Here is an 18,482-nt window from a genome sequence, read left to right as displayed (position 1 = left end):
TTTCCCTCAAGGTCACTGGGACCTTGACCTTTGACATACTGACCAATTGGTATATTAAGTATGAAGTTCCTTGGTGCAAGCGTTCTTAAGTTATTCAACGGGAAACCTGTTTTCACCACAAGTACACCGCGACATTGACATTTGACCTACTCGATAGAGGTCATCAACTAGTCATGACAAACATACAAAGTATTAAGTTCCTTGGTGCAAGCGTTTTCTAAATCATTTTTTACCTCAAGGGCACCTTGATAATGACTTTTCCCTCTATTGATCCCAACATCAATAGGGCCATCAACTTGTCAAGACCAACCGGCATACCAATAATGAAAATACTGGGTGTTCTAAAGTCATTGAGCGGAAACCGTTTTTCAAATCAACGTCGCCTTGACCTTGACCTTCCGATCTACTGATTTCAAAATCATAAGGGTCATCTACTAGTCATGACAAACTTGCATACTAAGTTTGAAATTCCTGGGTACAAGCGTTCTTTAATTATTGAGCGGAAACCATTTTCCAGCTTGAGATCGCCGCCAACATATCTTTTTTATCTGAATGTCACCGCGACCTTCACTTTTGACCTATGGATCTCAGAATCAATAGGGTCATGATCAACTCGCATACCAATTGTGACTTTCCTGGACCCAAAGGATCTTCAGTTATTGAGCGGAAAATGTTTTTCACCTCTAGGTCACTGCGACCTTGACCTTTAACCTACTGATCTCAAAATCAATAGGGGTTATATATTAGGCTTGACCAACCTGCATACCAAGTATAAAATTCCTGGATCTTAGCGTTCTCACATTGTTGGGCGGAAACGAAGATTGACGTACGGACTGACTTCTGACGAACGGACGGCAGAACGGACAGGAAAAAAATGTCTCCCCAATTTATTTGGGGAGACATAACAAGCCCATAGGTTCAAGCAACAAGCCAATAGCAGCAGGTGTAAGAAAGAAGGGCAAACTGCTGTTTTAGCTAGAAAGAGAGAGAGAGATCCTGGCCAGAGATCATTCAGATTCAGGGTAAGCTATACACAAAAGTAATACCCACTAACCGGAAAATGAGGAAACTTTTAAATAACTCTTTAACAAGAAAAGAAAAATAATGAAAGAAAATCAGTTATGTTTCAAGTGTTTCGGGAAAGACAATCAGTCAACAAATTGTCAAGAAAACGCAGTCTGCGCAAGATGTAACAACTCTTACCATACTGCTATGCACATCGAATCCATGCAACTGCATGACGGAGAGCACAAGATGAACTGAACGCCAAATGCACGCAAATTCGTGGCCAGACAGGTCACATGCCAAAATTGTGCTTGTAAATGCATAATGCAAAGACAGAAATGATAAACAGTATGTGCAATAATTGGCGGTCGGTCAAATCGATCCTCAGTTCCAAGTGAGTGAGTATTTAGTTTGGCTGGAAATTTAGTCAGCAAGAAGTGATCCAGGTTAAATCCAGACATGATTGACCCACTTATTTTTCTCAGGATGAACACTGACCAGTATTGGTAGATACTTCAAATAACATTGAACACAATGTTAAAGCTCATTACTGGCCAAAATTTCTAAAATCACCCCTGATAGCAGGCTTATCACACTACTTGTGCTTTGCACATTTTCATCTTTTAAATGCCATTAAATGTGTAATTTAAAGGTTTAGGGAAATTGTTTTAAAGGTATATACGATTATCATTTTTTGTTATTTAATTAAGATAAGGTAAGCAGACTACCCGAAACCTGTCTGTTCTACGGACATGACCGGCAAATTTTGATCCGGTATGACAATTTCTGAACAGAAATCGGTCAGACTATCCAGCTTTTTTATTCCCAGTAACCGGCTTTTAACATTACGGCCCTATTACCGGGATTAAGCATGAAGGCGTTAGGGAAACAACGTTTCATGTGTTTTCATTGATCGTTTTTGGCACAGTGCCCGTAGGAAGCCCAATCGGTGTGAATGTTGCATACTGCCAGTCGTTCGCGCAGCCGATATGGCTTCTTTAAATCTTTACGATGGTGCCACGCCAAACAAACGAAATTTACTCAATGGACGCTCTGTAAAGAAAAAGGATGAAATGACACGACCGGAGAGAAGGTTTTCTGTAAAATTGCAAATAATCTAATAGGAAACGGCTCGTTTTTGACAAAGAAAAGCAAATAATGACCTGCATCGACTGCGTAATTACTACGGGGACACAGTAAAAACTGACAACAACCTCTAAAAAACGAACATATTCATACTTCATACAAATTTTAGGACATCAAGCGTTTGCAATAATGAAAAATCTAAATCTCATCAGAAAGCTCAGGATTTATAGTTGGGAAACAGAAGTCTGTTGAAATAAAAATAACTCGGAAGCTGGTAGGGCCCTTGACAAACTTAAGTCAGCAGGAAGGAGCATCTTTTTAAGGAATGCACATGCCATTGCCAAGAAGATTCGCCCTTTACCACAGATTTCCAACGGTAGTGTGAAATTGATGTTGCCAAACAATTAGAAATTGGCACTATACACATCAATGACCAAGCAGCTGCTGAATATATCCGTATTATTGCGAAGAAAAACTTCTAATATTATCGTAAACAATTCATTTGTTTCCTTTATGGCGGATTTAAGTACGACGTTGCCGGTGAGGAGTCGGTATACATAAGAACTGTTGTACATCCACTGGCCATGGTAAAATTTAAATTTTAAGGAAGAGTCCACGATCGGAAGAAGACCTGAATATAAGCGGACACAAAGAAAACAGACTGTCCAAGAACGACTGACATCACAGGATGTTGTCACCCTATCCGGCACTAAGGAAGTCTGTAGCGTTACTGAGGATTCCAGCGGGACACATGATACCTCTGAATCATTACCAAACTGTCTGTCTGTCTGTCCGTCTTGTCTGTCTGTCTGTCTGTCTTATGCTAAGATACTAAGATAAAACAGGGATCTGTAAATCAGGTGATTAAAAGTCGGTACATGTCTCTTGAAATGGAGATTAACAAGCTTTGTGACAAACAGGACTTTGACCCCGATATTGATGAGGAGAGTTTCGATTATCAAGATGAACTTTTGAACTTTGACAGGATGTTTAATCATGAAATAAGCTAACTTCGATAAATAAAAAATGCTTTGTTTTTGTTCCATCTGTAACGGTCTCACATATTTTGTTTGCCTGTTGTTCGTTTACTTGTATTAAATGGTTGAGTGACCACTAGTCATTTTTACGGATGAAATATGTTTAATGCACATTCTCTTCTTTTGCTTAAATCCATCTTGATGTAATGGGTCCGCTCTCACTTGCAAAACCCGACGATCCCTGTTCGATACATTCTGTTCGTGAAACCTGTTATGACACCATTTGTTATTTACTTATTCGTCAATAGTTTTATTTAATGACATTATTTTTTAATGTCCGAACTAACAGGTAATAATAAAATATATTAATTATGTTTTACACGAATAAAATGCCAAAAACACACATTTGATGTAGTGTGTACCATTTTGCAACTGATGTGCAATTGTTATGTATGTGTTACGTTGCTATGTTCTTTCGTTAAGTTATTAAAGAACATAAGTATCTATCATGTGTTTCCGGTAAGGATAGAAAAATCCGACCCGAGGGCACGCGCGTAAGCCGGTAACGAGGCTTGCCAAGTTACCGGTCACGCAGCATGCCCGAGGGTCGGATTTTTCAATCCGGACCGGAAAAACATGATTGATATTTTTTCTTGCATACCTAAAATTATGAATTTGTGGAAAAAAATGAAGTAGAAAACGAACTTTTGTACAATTACACCAAAAAGGGCGTGCGACGTTGTTTAGCGACGTCATAGAGCGTAGTAACTTTAAATAACTAAAAATAGCGTTTTTTATGATGAATTATTTTCAATTTTAATTAAAAGTCTTGCAAACATATATATTTGATTGCGCTTTATTGAAATGGCATACAATACCTTTCATAAACCATACAATAAATTAAATGAGAAGTGGCTCGTTGTTGCGCGTGACTCATCTTACATGGGGTATGTAAGATGGGTTTTTCCAGCACTGGTCACATGACCGGAAACACATGTCCGGTATGCAAGAAAGTAAAAGGTGAAAATTACTGTTTCAAAAAGCATGTATTAAAGTAGGGAAATTTGCAAACTGTTCAAAAAAGCTTGACTATAGTATCAAATTTACTGATTGCGGTTAAACTGTTCTATAAAGATATTATGAACTTTCGATTATTGTCCGAAAGTAAATCGAAATGCTTGGTTTATCGATATCAAATTTAGCCCAATTTCCAAACACAACTAAAAATCCAGTATATGTTATTGTGTTACTACGAAAGGATAGCATGAGGAACATTGTAAGTTTAAGTATTGTAACAATTGTATTTGTTTATATATATATATGCACAATCCATTTAACTAACCGGATTTAGACATACAGGAGACTGTCGTAAAAGAAACTGCAGTCAATATATAGATATGAAAAACTAGTAAAAACAAGTCCAGTAGTAGAATGATTGACAATCTACAAGGCTACGATTATGTAAACTAAACACTACCGTTCAACAATGCTTGATGGTTTACCTAGTATTGGATATTGAAATCGTGTTAAAGTGGATTTCAGGAGGCAATTCATTTGGGAAGAAGTAAATGAGGTAAGGTCATGTGAAGGAGCAATGTTCAAAGGAATAGTTTGAGGAGGAGCCCAGATAATAGATCGTATTTATCCAAACATATCCGAACATATTGGAGACCGCATTGGTGAGGTCAAAATAGGAACAGGATATGGTTCGATCTTAAAGCAATAAATATCAAGAAAGGAAAATTGAAACGTCTCATTACATACGCAGTTTTATATAAGGTGTGTTTGAAGTGACATAACTTTTAAACAGGCTGTCATAGTACCGTTGAGTGGATATGCATCCAGGCCTGCTACAGCATCAGGAGAAGTGAGGGTCAGCGAACAACAAGGGTTTGGCCATAACGAAATCTGCATAACAGCGAACTATTTTATTGTCTCATACCATGTGTTATCTCGTACACACAGAAACAACCACACTATTCAACTTAGAACTACATGGATTCACAAATGTTGTTATTTGTCGTAGTCATGTAAAGCACATTTAAAAGGTGAGAAAACGTTTTGCGTAGCTAGTGTTCGGTTTGGTATTCCTACAAAAACACACACACAAAAACACACCATACAACATTGTTAAAATAGTTGTGTGAAGCATCTCAACACGTTTAGATATTGATTACTGTATTTTGTAAAGTATATACCTTATATTTATTTTGTACCAAACCATTTCCAGTATTTTTGAAGATTCAAACGTTAACCAATGGCCATGTAGAACGACATTGAAGCTGTTTAAGTAAACAAAAGCTGTCAGTAAAACTGTATTTTGATGTTCATATTTATTTATTTATTTGATCATGTATCAAAATATTCACTCACTTTTTATTATTTTCTGCAAAAAAAAGCTATTATTCTACTTAAAGGAAGCCGTACCGTACAGACAAGTCCATGATAATACAGTTGACAGATGCAGGACTTGGGGAGAAGAAGCCTGTTTTGTTTTGAAAAAAACAACAGCAAGCTGATTATTTTCAGAGAGATCATGTATGTATTACAATTTCCCGACAATTTTGAAAACTCAGATTCGCTGTTTTTTGTTTGTTTTGGGAATGCTATACTTTACACTGCTCGGATGACATTCAAGCGCCCCTCACTACACTGAAAACACAATATAGCATTATGAGACCCATCTGCCGATGTTCAGAATCAGGGAAAAATAGAAAAAAGATTTTTTAATGAGGTGATATTATTTTTTGAACAGATGTGGGCCTAATCCGATATAGTTGATGTGACTTGTTCATTTTACCAAATCTGTGCAATTTCACCATGTTTTTAAATGTTGTTTTTTTTGCGCAGGAAGTACTTAAAGTGTATACATTATTTTTAAAGTGTCTATTCTGACGTATATTTATTTTGTTTAGGATATTGTTGGAAGACGGTTATAAACAACAATGAGGACATGTACTATTACTGCACTCAAGCTCTTCAATTGAATGAGTGCTTGCCAAAAGAAACATACCTGTTAGTCAAAGAGGCAGGGGTTAACTAAAAGGCCATAGGGATCTGACAGCTTGCAGCCCTTGGTAGTGATTTAGACAGGCCTATTGTGTATGTTTGTCCAAAGTACGGCAAGTGCAACTCAAGAGCAGATATACAACGTGTATTCTCACCGAGGGGATCTGAGGAATCGGTTAAAGGCACAAATATAGATGCCATAAAATTATATAATTATAATGCGGACTAAAATAAATGGGATAGATGTTCCTCAAAACTCTTTTACACCATTTTGTTAAATTTGTCTGATGTTCTCGGATATTAATGGTGCGCCTAAGGGTAACAAATTGGACATATCTTCAACATGCAGTGATGAAATATTGTATAATCCTACATAATTATACAAATACAAATTGTCTCAGAAAGTATACAATATTGAAGTCTAAATCAAAACCTCATCCAAACCTTGCTGTGCTGCTCCGACTTACGACATATGTTAAATTGGTCGTATCTATCGGTCCAGAGTATTCGAGTACCAAGCCCTCTTTTCCGACTTTTACCCCCACCGAACCAACCTCGTATACACATTTCCGGGGAATCGTACCCTTGGTGAGAAGCGAGTAGTAGACCCATTCTATTACTGTACATGCCCGATAATTACTTCCCCAGTATCTATTCATAGAATCCTATTAATGTATAACAAATGAATGACCAATCAATTATAAACTCTTTTTTCTGTTTTAGAGGCCACCTCTACAATGAGATGGCATATGACTGAAAAACACAGAGTTGTCGACTGGCAGAAATCTGATCCAACCTCACAGCAGATTACTACAAGCTTCACTCCAACCAAAAGCATTTCTAAAATTAAATCACAGAAAATCGATAATAAACTTTTTCCACTCTTCACTGACAAAATGCTACCTATTAACACAGTCGAACACACTAGGTTCAGAGCATTTGTAAGTGAACTAGATGTAAGCTATAAGATTCAAGATAGGAAGAATATTGTTTTGATGATGAGAGATAAGTAGCAATCCCAGATAAGCCAATAATCCCACTAGAATTAGTGCATTTTATTAAGGTACTGGTTACATAATCTGATTAAATTTTCGAAATGTATCGTATTTCCCAGACTATAAGGCGATCCGCTTATAAGACGACCCCCTAACTTTGCCCATGAAATCTGGTGTTTTTGTCTAGACTCGTTTATAAGACGGGGTCAATTTTTAAAGCAAATCCAGCACTTGAACTTCTCCAGAACATTGGATCATTTTCTATCTGGTATATATTCACTTAAGATTTGATATTGTCATAAATGATAACCATTGTGTTGCATTTATTCTGAATATGTGTTTTGGACATTTCCAAGTAGATTACATATCTTCTTGAGATGGTTGAAATGGCAGTTATTTTGACACCCAGTTTTGTGCATAATTTGTTTATGCAATGATTAACTCTCTTCAACCAGAGAGAGAGTGCGCATCTTTAAATTGGGATTCTAAAGTAGAAAAATGCAAAGAGATAGTACAAGGTTGGTCAAAAAGAAAATTAACGTTTTATGGAAAAATACAAATTATAAAAACGCTACTTATTCCAAAATTCACATATGCCTTTCATGCATTGGTCGTTCCGAATCATGTGATAATACTATTAAACAAAATCATATTTAGCTATTTGTGGGATAACAAAAATGATAAAAATAAAACGAAGGACGCTTATTGCTGCAAAAATGAACGGTGGTTTAAATATGATAGATTTAGAATCTTACATTCACTCAATAAAAATAAAATGGGTGAAATCTTTAATTTCAAAAGAAAAAGCTCATTGGAAAGTTATACCTAAATATATGATGCAAAAGTTTGGCAAAGATTTTCTAGTTTTTTTCTATGAATTTAGATAGTCCTAAAAGCATTGAAATCAGTCAATTATATCCCTTTTATAGAGATTTAATTACTCTTTGGATACGGCTAAAATATGTTGAACCTGAATCCCCAAAGAGTTTTTATGACACCAGGAACCAAGTTCTTTGGGGTAACAAATTTATTAGATTTCACAACAAATCACTCATTTTTTTGAACTGGATTAATTCTGACATATGTTATGTAAATGATATATTAAATGGTGTAATTTGTGGGAGAAAAATATTTCAAAAATTACGCTATAGGCAAAATTGGATATCAGAAATAATTATTTTAAAACATGTTTTCCCCAAAAATTGGTTACGAATTACCTCTAGCGAAATATCAAAAAAACCAAGAGTGTCAATAAATAAAAATATTACTATTAATAATAAATCACTTATACAACTGACAAACAAGGATATATATTCGTATTTGATTAAGGACAAGGTTATCAGACCTCATGTCCATCGCTTTTGGAAACATTATTTTGATAAACAAATAGCTTGGGATTCATTTTATAAAACTATTTATGCCATACCAGACAACAGAATAATACAATTCAAATATAAAGTTTTAAACAACATTTTTCCGTGCAACGTTATAAAGCATAAGTGGGGTATGAGTAACTCACCAAACTGCAATATTTGCAACACGTGTGAGACATATGAACATGTTTTCATAGATTGTTTAGCAGTCAACTCTGTTTGGCAGATCTTTTCAAATGCCTTTTCAAAATACGGGGTAAACAAGAATATAAGAAAGATTGAATATATTGTACTTGGATACAATATTTCTAATCCTGAATATTTTTATTTAAACCTAATATTCGCCACTCTAGGTTATAGTATATATAAAGCATATTTCATCAGCAATAGTAGACGAGAACATGTAGATATTATGCATATCTTTAAAAATGAATTTGTCATTCTATTCTCATACTATAAAAAGCATAGAGTCACAAACAGATGTTTGAATAGTTTTGCTGAATATTTCGGCATCATTTAAAGATTTAGTGCATTTCATGTATTATAACATTGTTGTTTTGTGTTGAATAAAATTTGAAAAAAAAAAAAATGATTAACTTGCAGACCATAACAGCACTGTGAGAGATGTAGTGTGACAGTGAGAGCCAGAGATGTTGCTGTGCTGAGTTGTTGTTGATGGCAATTGAATCCATAAATCTGTAAGTAGGAAATACGTATTGTATTGTGTGATACAAATTGTATTCTGAATCATGTTTTATTGTTTTATCCATATTTATGTTAACTGGCCACTGGACACATAAATACATTGTTATGAGACTATTGGATATAAGGATGTGTTATAACTGTTATCAAATAACAACAGCAAGATATGTCAGGTATTATAGTTCTCATTTATTTATTATTGTATATTGTCTATTTTCAGTGTGTTGACAATTCGACTACGACTATTTGTGTATTCGAGTGTTTGATTGAAGAGTATACTGTTATAACATGCACGCATTGATTGGACATTAAAGATATGTGAACCCTCGACACCTTGTGTGACTTTACCCCTTATAAGTAACAATATAAGTGCGGCGGGCCACCAAAGGTTATATTTGTAGTAAACTCAAATATATTGGCCATGATTTGAAGGTTCTCAGACGAGGATTATTGATTATTATTTTTCCGATTGTTTGGTATGTTCTTACCAGCCTAGACGCAATCTTGGGAGTAAATGGGATTATACAGTAAACGCTGACCTAATTAAATACAAACCACTGCCCTGCACCTTTGATGTTCCACAGCTCGTGCTGAGACGTCACAAATTGTACCGTTTGATCTGCAGCCGACAAACACAACATATTCCATTACAGGTGTTAATAAGTTAAATGTGTATTGAAGCATGCCAGTTAGTCTGCATGATATACGCATAGCCTAATCGTAAGGAAAAAAGTAAGTTTTATTTCCGACATGGTAAAAAATAACACGATGATTTTTGTAAATGTCTTTGTATTTAAATCAAAATTACATGTATTAACATATTATAAAATTCTGCTTTAATTGATTAATGAATCATTAATATGCATTCGTAATTTATTTGTAAATCGTTATTAGAAAATTGATTGACAGGTGATTTTCTGACCTCGCTGTAAGGTAGCAATCTGGGACGCGGTGTTCAAAATATGGGTCTGTTTAAAAATAAATGCGATCACGTGATATATATGCAAATGAATATGATCACATGATCCAATCAGAGCAGAAAATAAACTTTCGATTGGTTTTTGAAGAAAAAAATGTGTCGCCATTTTTATGAAGATATCAAAGTCTCTCAAAGTCAAAGGCACGCTGTACCGTCTGTGGTGAGTATTTTACAATGATTCAAACACCTTTAAACATTAAAATTAAGATCTTTAATTATATATATTTATAAATAAAATTCATCAAAAAAATCGTAAGTTAATTTTTAGTTCAAAGGTACGTTCTTGAGCGCGTGACCCGACTTGAGAGTTCGACGTTGTCGAGAATTGACTTGGTGATAACATACGTTGGAAAACCAATAACTTCATCCCCATTTATACTTTAGGTAATATGATGAAGAAAACAAGCTATATCTTATCCAGTACTGGAAACAACACAAATGATGCCTTTATATTTAATAGTTATAACGAGATGCCTATAAAAGTCATATGCCCTAAATAAAAAACCCGAACAAAAAATAATAAATAAATAAAGACTCATTAAAGACTCTTACTCCCAAATAAGATTTACAACAATTAATAATAGTGTTTGATATTCCAAAAAGGATGAATAAATGTCAAAAACAATGGTTCGTATGAAGACTATGAGTTTAATTTGAAAGAAATGAGCATAAACACAGTATTTCTACCTTATAAGACTATAGTAGACCACAGTCATTTTTTTAGCATTCACCAATCATTTAATATTTTTGCGCTTTCTGCTATTAAATTCACGGTTACATTCTTGTTATCAGTAATTAATATTTTCCATAAATGCATCATTTACTAAGTAGTTTAAGGTTTTTCAGTCAATATTTATGTTTGTTATACATGTTTATGTAACTATTAGTTTTGAATAAGAGTGTCACTTTAAGTGCGTTAATTCAACGACTGCAATATGTACAATCAAGTTTGCTATGCCAGTAGTAAATCTGCAACAACTGAACAACTGTTTTTATCAAATATATGAAAAAAGCATTTAATTTATCTTTGACATTGACATCTGTTACGCATTTCGAATATCAAATTTCGGATAGGAATTTCACAGATTTCTGAAAAAAATGCATTTTCGTTTTGACGGCAGCAAACAGTCACAATGGACCCAACAGCATCGGCTACCATAAATGGATCATCCTGGGCCGTTCTGTGAAGACATTAATCTCACAAACAAAGAAGGCTTGGACCTTAACCGTCTGAATGCGCTACCCGATGGGAAACTTAAACAAGATGTAGTGGTCGAAGTTCACAAGTATGCGATGAAAAACAAACAGACTAATGCAAAAATAGTTGAGTGGATAATTATGTTCCTTACAACCTAGTCTCAAACTTCAAAATGTAAATACAAAAAATGTTATGTACAGTTAAAACGCGTATCAACAGAAAAATTGAAACTCAGAAAAAAATGACAAGAAGAAGAAATTAGCTAAGTATAAAACTGTGACATAATTTCATTGTGATAGTTTGAGTGTAGCAGCTGCGAATGGAGATAAGAAGAGTCCTGAAATATCTGAAATGACTGTGGAAAAAGTGAATGTGGAAAAGACATTAGTGAAAAGTCATGCCAACTGTGCCAAAGTTAGTTAATGTGACAAACCTGAAAAATTAATGAGAAAGAGCAGAACTGAATGACAAAAAGAAAAATAGTGACATTCAATATCAAATATCCTTACATCAACGAAAATTTGATCAACTTCATGAAATGACTGACATTCTAAATGAAGATGTAACAAAACTCCAGAAAAGCAAAGGTCACTTTTCTGTTCGTAATGTAACAAAACATGATGAAATTGCTAAGAAGGAAAAGGCAAGAGTTACGCAAAACAAAACAGCTCCTACACAAATACAAACAGACTAATAAAAAGTTTCAAATAAAGAAGTCAGACATGAGTGCTGAATTGATTGACTTAAAAAAACCTTTGGCAAAAAACAGAAAATTCAAGATGATCAGGAAAAGAAAATAAATGCACAGGCGCTAAATACCTTTTATAGAAGTACGATAAGAAAGATACGTGGAAGTCAGCTGCCAAATGAAAACCTAAAAAAATGATGTTCATTATGAAGATGATTATGGTGAAATGTTGTTAGAAAATGATGAAAGAGAATACAAATGCTACAAAGACAAACAGGAAAGATGATAAAGGAATATTATCAAATAAATTAAGAATGCGTATAATTGATCTTTTTGGACTTGAGGTACATGTAGCTGTTGAAAAAAATACACCAGCCATACAGATACTTGCTAAACACCTCTTTCATTGTAAAATTGAAACCTCAGATCTGCAAACAAATTCGTCTGTTTAAAACATTGTTGACGAGGGTCAGCTCTTAGTAAAAGCTACATAGCTGATAGAATAAAAAAATCTGAAAGCTTTTGACTAAGCAGGGATGGTACATCAAGGCGGAAGAGAAAGATTTTCGACACTGCGATCACATTGGACAATGGTGAAATTGTCAGCTTAGGCTTTAAGAGAGTAGTTTCTGAGACTGCTTCCAAAATAAATGATGTAACAAAATCACAATTGCCAAAGTTGATTCAGACTCGCATCTGAGAGATATCGGAGATTCAGACTTTGTGGCCGAGTCTATACTGAAATAAGCCTTTACCATGAGTGACCGGGCTGCTAATGACAACTGTGCAGACAAACTACTAAGCGAATGATGATACAATGAACTGGAGTCGTCAAAGGAAGACACCAAAACCACCGTACTGCAGTTCCATTGTATGACCAACTTACTCCTCGGCTTTCATCGATACGCCTGTGAAGACCTGAAACACGAAGAAAAAAGTTTGGCAGCGGACGAGCCAATAGGTCATGACCGGCTACCATATTTCAAAAATTGGTCGAAAAAGCGAACTTTCGTTGCAATTGTTGCATACAAAACATCTACATAATTTGGACCAGCTGGCGACCACCTTGGCCTGAGGGACAGATGGGAATCACACTGTGCCGCCAAAGGAATCAAATTCCTAATTGGCAACTACAGAGCCAATCGCTTTAATGGTCTTTTTCAGACATCAGCAGTGATTTTGTACCACTTGTCTGAGTTTCTATTGGTCATCAAGACTGTTAAACGATGCATTCGGCCTTCTTCGAAGAGACACCTGCCAGCATTTTAGAAAAAGACTGGTTAGACCACAGCTGTGTACCTCACACCAAAAAGTTGACCACACTGTTTAAAAACCCGGCAAATAAACTGCTCCTGAAATGAATCCATGTGCTATATGGTGCAATGCAGGGACACCATCAAAATCAGACCTACAAAGGACCCACTTCTCCCAAGTGACCAACCTTGGGTGTGAGCATCACTTTGGGGAGCTGGACACCTCACACCAAAGAAGGCCGAATGTATCGTTCCATCACGACTCCAGTGTTCAGCTCATAAAGAGGAATAGGCGACAGCTTTTCAAGTGGTTAGATGAAAAACCTGAGAAGGAAAAGGCCATACTCATTAAAGCTGCGCGAAGTGGTGGTCGTGACTTGCGAAAGGCGCATGTGACTGAGGAGAGTTTAGTCAAACGTGAACTTTTTAACACCATGCAAGTGGAACCGATGAGAGGAATGAGTCCAGTAAGACATCTGACGAACCAGAATCGGAGCCAATTCTCGACTCTACAGTCCAGTATTTTCGTGTGAATGACTATGTTGCCATCGCATATCAAGATGCTTGGTACCCAGGATGTGGCTGTAGTAAACTTTATGGGACCATGCCGTACTGCTGGTATGTTCATGTGGCCAGCTTGCAAAGACGCACAAAAAGTGAATAAAGAATTTATCTAGTGCTGTGCACTTGTGCCAGAGGCTAAACACTCTGGAGGACAGTGTTTTTCCCTACATACTATGCAGTTGTCTTTAAATATCAAGGATATCAAGAGTTGTTTTTTAAGTTGAATGTCATGTGATACTAAGATGTTCTGTTTTTTGTGTACCTTGCCAGAGATGGTGTCGTCAAATTGTTTTCTGTATTAGTGCTAAACTATTTCAATAGAAGGTGAATAGCATTGATAATGATATACAAGTATAAGAATAAGTATTCTGGTTCAATGTAATTAAAGCAATAAGCTATATGTTTTTTTCCCAGTAATACTATGGATTTGATCGCACTAATAACATGTAAAAACATATATTATTTTTGGAATTTTTTTTTCGTTGTTCTATACAAAGCTTTTTTTAAGAAATAAATAAGTAAAATAAATAGAAAGAGGAGAAAAAACCCAAGGCTCTATCCCTGGCCGAGGATTGTTCTTGTGGCCTAGTACATATTTTTAAAGACATCAAAAAGTTGTTTTAGCATCTTGGTACTTATCTTAGCAACCCCAGACCATGTTTTAGCTTATTCATGAACACCATTAAAAGAACATTTTGATTATTTTTTAAATATCTTAGTAAATAAAAAAGTTACTCGTTTTTCAAGACTATTCATCATTTTTTTCTCATTTCTTTTGTTTAAACAAAGTTATATTCATGAAACTTGGCAGTCATGTGGGCCTCTTATGCTGCCTTTACGAGTACTTTTCTGTAGGATGGTGGAAATTGATAAATTATACAGCTCTAAATAAATTACTTACAAATTGTGGGATAAGATCATTACTTTGAATCAAGTTTTATGTAAAGATACATAGATTTCAGGAGTTCGATATGATACATTATATTTTATATAATAAAGTTATTTAGAGCTGCATACAGTTATTATTTCCTTTCATGGCTAACACCTGATATTTTGTAGTATTTAATACGTTAGTATAGACAACCAGGAGGAGCAAGCGTTGATCCTAGTAGCATCATTTGAACAATGTAAGTAAATTGACCCAAGTGGCATCATTGAAAAATATGAGAAAAAGGCCATTACAATATTTAAAATATATATATTTATAGTGTCCCAAAGTCACTTCATATTATATAAAAGGTGACAGATCCGCTTCAGTTCATCATGGCCGAATGCGTAACAATTGCAGCAACATAAATTCTGATCTCTAAAATAATCATATCGCAACTTCCCTTTAACTGTGTCTGTGGCACAGAAATTGCAGATGTTGAACACTTCCTTTTCAAATAGAGTTGTTATACTGCGCAAAGGCTTCAATGATTTCTTCAAACTAGGGGATATATAGGACTTGGCGACAACAGATTCGATTACAAATATATTACTATATTAATATATAGAAAACTTGAGACCCCTGTGGCGGGTCCATTTTTTTATCACAGGGCCATAATTTATACACTATACCAATTCATACCAAACATTAAGGGTCGGGGATTTGCGGTTCCATGTAATACTTTCAAAGACATTACTATATAAATATATGGAAAACCTCAGACCCCGGGTGCATAGTTACTTTTGATCCCCTGGGACATCATTTGAAGTGACGCGACAAGAAGTCAAAAGCACATTTTCCAATGTTTCAAAGTAGCCAGACTATGAAGAAGTATCATTTGAAAATTGAAACATATAAATTTATTGGATACAACAGCCCGAAGAAGAATAAAGGCAGATATCAGACAAGTTAAAAGGTGCATACATTCTACACCGGAAATGACAACGCTTGATTAATCTCAGGAAAGAGACAGACTCAAACTCTCAAAAGTTAAAGAAACAAACAAGAGTTTTGCTATTTGATATTAAAACATTGCATAAGAATTTGTCTGTCAGAAGGAAATACAAAACTTAGCGTGTATTCTGTAGACTCAGACCTTTCATTATTTTTCCAAGACATTAAGATAAAACCATGTGCAAAGTGTGTAACAATATCAAGCTTATGGTAGCAAAAGAACTTTGACAGCTTAGAGCCAAGGCAAAAAATAGTGATTGGCTGCATTCTGTCCAACTAGGACTGTATGGCGATTTCTCATTAGTTGTGTCCCCTCTTCGGTCCCCAATGGTAGATCAGGTGCGGCAGCTTACTGCAATAGGTATTCAAGACATTGTTGTTGGCCCTGATGCTGATGACAAAAGGTTATATATTATTAATCAATTGAAAAGTGTGTTTTAAGTACCACGTGTTACCGTGTTGACCGAGTCATTTGATCTGTCATGTGACATTCAAGTATTGCATTACTTATTTCAAGATGGCGGCTTTTGTAACTGAAAAACGCGAAATATCTTAATTAAAGGGTACTTTTCTTTTAAATTGCCCTTTTACTGTACTATTATATGTTTTTTTAAAGAGGATAACTATTTATGTGTACAATCGTGTTGAATATCTTGTCACCATTTACCGGTACTAATAACACCTTATTCGGTCGACTAATTGCAACTAGAAAAATTGCAATATAGAGCTCTGAAATTAGTCTTTAATGATTATACGTCGAGTTATAAACAGCTATTAGAAAGGGTCAATATGCCAACCCTTCATATAAGCAGGCTAAGACAAATCGCTGTTGAAGTTTTCAAATGCTTACACAAGTTATCTCCCATTTACATTCAAGAACTTGTCTCTGTTAAATCTAAACATTACTCTTTCAGGCATAAAAACATGCTCGACATTCCAAGTGTAAATACAGTTACTTATAGTAAGAAAAGCTTTCGTTTTGAGGCCAGCCAAGTATGGAACAGTCAAAGTGTGCTTTTGTTATCTGTTAATATATTCTCCAAATGATGTGCATGACCAATATAATAACCTCTTCATAGCTTATAGCCATATTATTTCTGTGTTTTCCTGTTTTATTAATAGAAGAATGTTTTAGTATGTAAGTAATGCATCATCTTTTTCTTAGCAAAAAGCTATTGCTTTTCTGTAGTCTGGTTTTATTTCTATGCTTGAAGTGAATGCTAATCAGTTCACCACAGGTCTGACCGTGGTGATTATAGGATATTTATACCCATTTTTTATCTATGCATCGTAATGCGTGATTTTTCTTCAGTGTCTTAATTTCTTTTCGTCTTATATATTTTTTAAGAAAACGATTAGCGTTCACCTCAGGCATCTTATTTGTGTATATAGTAAAAATCTGTCCTATATGTTGAATTGCTTTGTAATAGCCGCTAACAACTATCTTATCACTTAAATATGTATTGCTGTTTGAATTACATGTTTTTGTGTCTTACTGTTGCTTTTATTTAAATTTCACTTAATGCATTGGACCAGTATTTAAATCATAAATATGTTTTATCTTGTAACTTTTGATGTATCTGGTATTTTTTTATAATGAGGAATATAATCTCATTATAATCTATGTTTTAACATTTTAATTAACATGTGATATTATGATCTTGGATATTTTCAGGTCTTTAGTTAGTCTGTTATTGGATAATCTATTATGTCGGAAAATAGCTATCAGCTAGTGTTGTTTATGTTTATCATAACCGACTTTAAATAAAGATTATCTTATCTTATCTTAATTATAGCTGATTTTTGACTTTTATAATAGGGTTCCGTCATATTTTTGTCAAAAAAACAAACAAACTATGAAAGCCAGAACTAAGCTTATGTTAGAGGCATCTAATGGAGTTGCAGATATTTACTGTCCCAGAGTCAGACTTAGAGTCTGCATCAGATCTAGAGAACTCTACAACCAGTATCAAACATTCAAGGATTGAACCAGCACTGACTCCGTAGGAAAGCGTCACTTACAGCCAAGCCAAAACTCAGGAGCCATGTGCTACTAAGTTTTAGTTCACAGTCAAGCATAACTGGTAGGACTTGAAGATAGCCAGGAGTTCACTAGCAGTGTCGAAAGCGTATCGGAAAGTGCTATTAATAATCATAATAAAGGGTTATAATTTACCACATTTTAGCCTAAACTGGTATAATTGTGGGAACTACTTTTATGCGCAGTCACCCAGTCCCGTCCAGACGTCCAGTTTTTGACTTTAAAAGTATTCGCGAGCACCACAAAAAATGTCCAAATATTTTTTTCGGAGCGCGCCGATTTCAAACTTTAAGATTTTAATGTCGGTAAAGTGTTGTTTATAATGTTGCAGTGTAGCTTTTTAACCGATTTGATGCAATCAAAAAATCATGCGTGCATTCAACAAAATGGCGGACTGTTGCTCCTTCACATGCATGCGGGTTGTGATTGCCAATATTAAATATTAACTTTTGCAATTCAGGTAGCTGAAAAAAGATACATTTGCAGACATTTTCACTCAAGCTTTCAGTCAACAACATGTCACACATCTGACAGTGTTTTAACTGTATATTTATAAAACGCGACTAACACAGCCAACACCGGTGGGGTTCTGGTTCAATTGGAGATATACTGCAAGGCATCTTCGGTGACCTCGCATATGTCTGTTTAGAAGTAAGGTCCGAATCGTTGTGAAACCTGCACTTGGCAAAGAATGCGACATACACGAGCCACGACATCGTCCAGGAGCTTC

At 35.2% G+C, this 18,482-nt stretch overlaps 1 pseudogene; it reads left to right on the top strand.

Annotated features, from left to right (window-relative positions):
- The first annotated feature begins 12,326 nt into the window (after positions 1-12,326).
- Positions 12,327-13,798, top strand: LOC128213831 (uncharacterized; annotated as a pseudogene).
- The last annotated feature ends 4,684 nt before the right edge of the window (positions 13,799-18,482 follow it).

The sequence above is a fragment of the Mya arenaria genome, chromosome 13, assembly GCF_026914265.1.
Source record: "Mya arenaria isolate MELC-2E11 chromosome 13, ASM2691426v1".
NCBI lineage: Eukaryota > Metazoa > Mollusca > Bivalvia > Myida > Myidae > Mya > Mya arenaria.
This window is presented reverse-complemented; position numbering and strand designations above follow the sequence as displayed.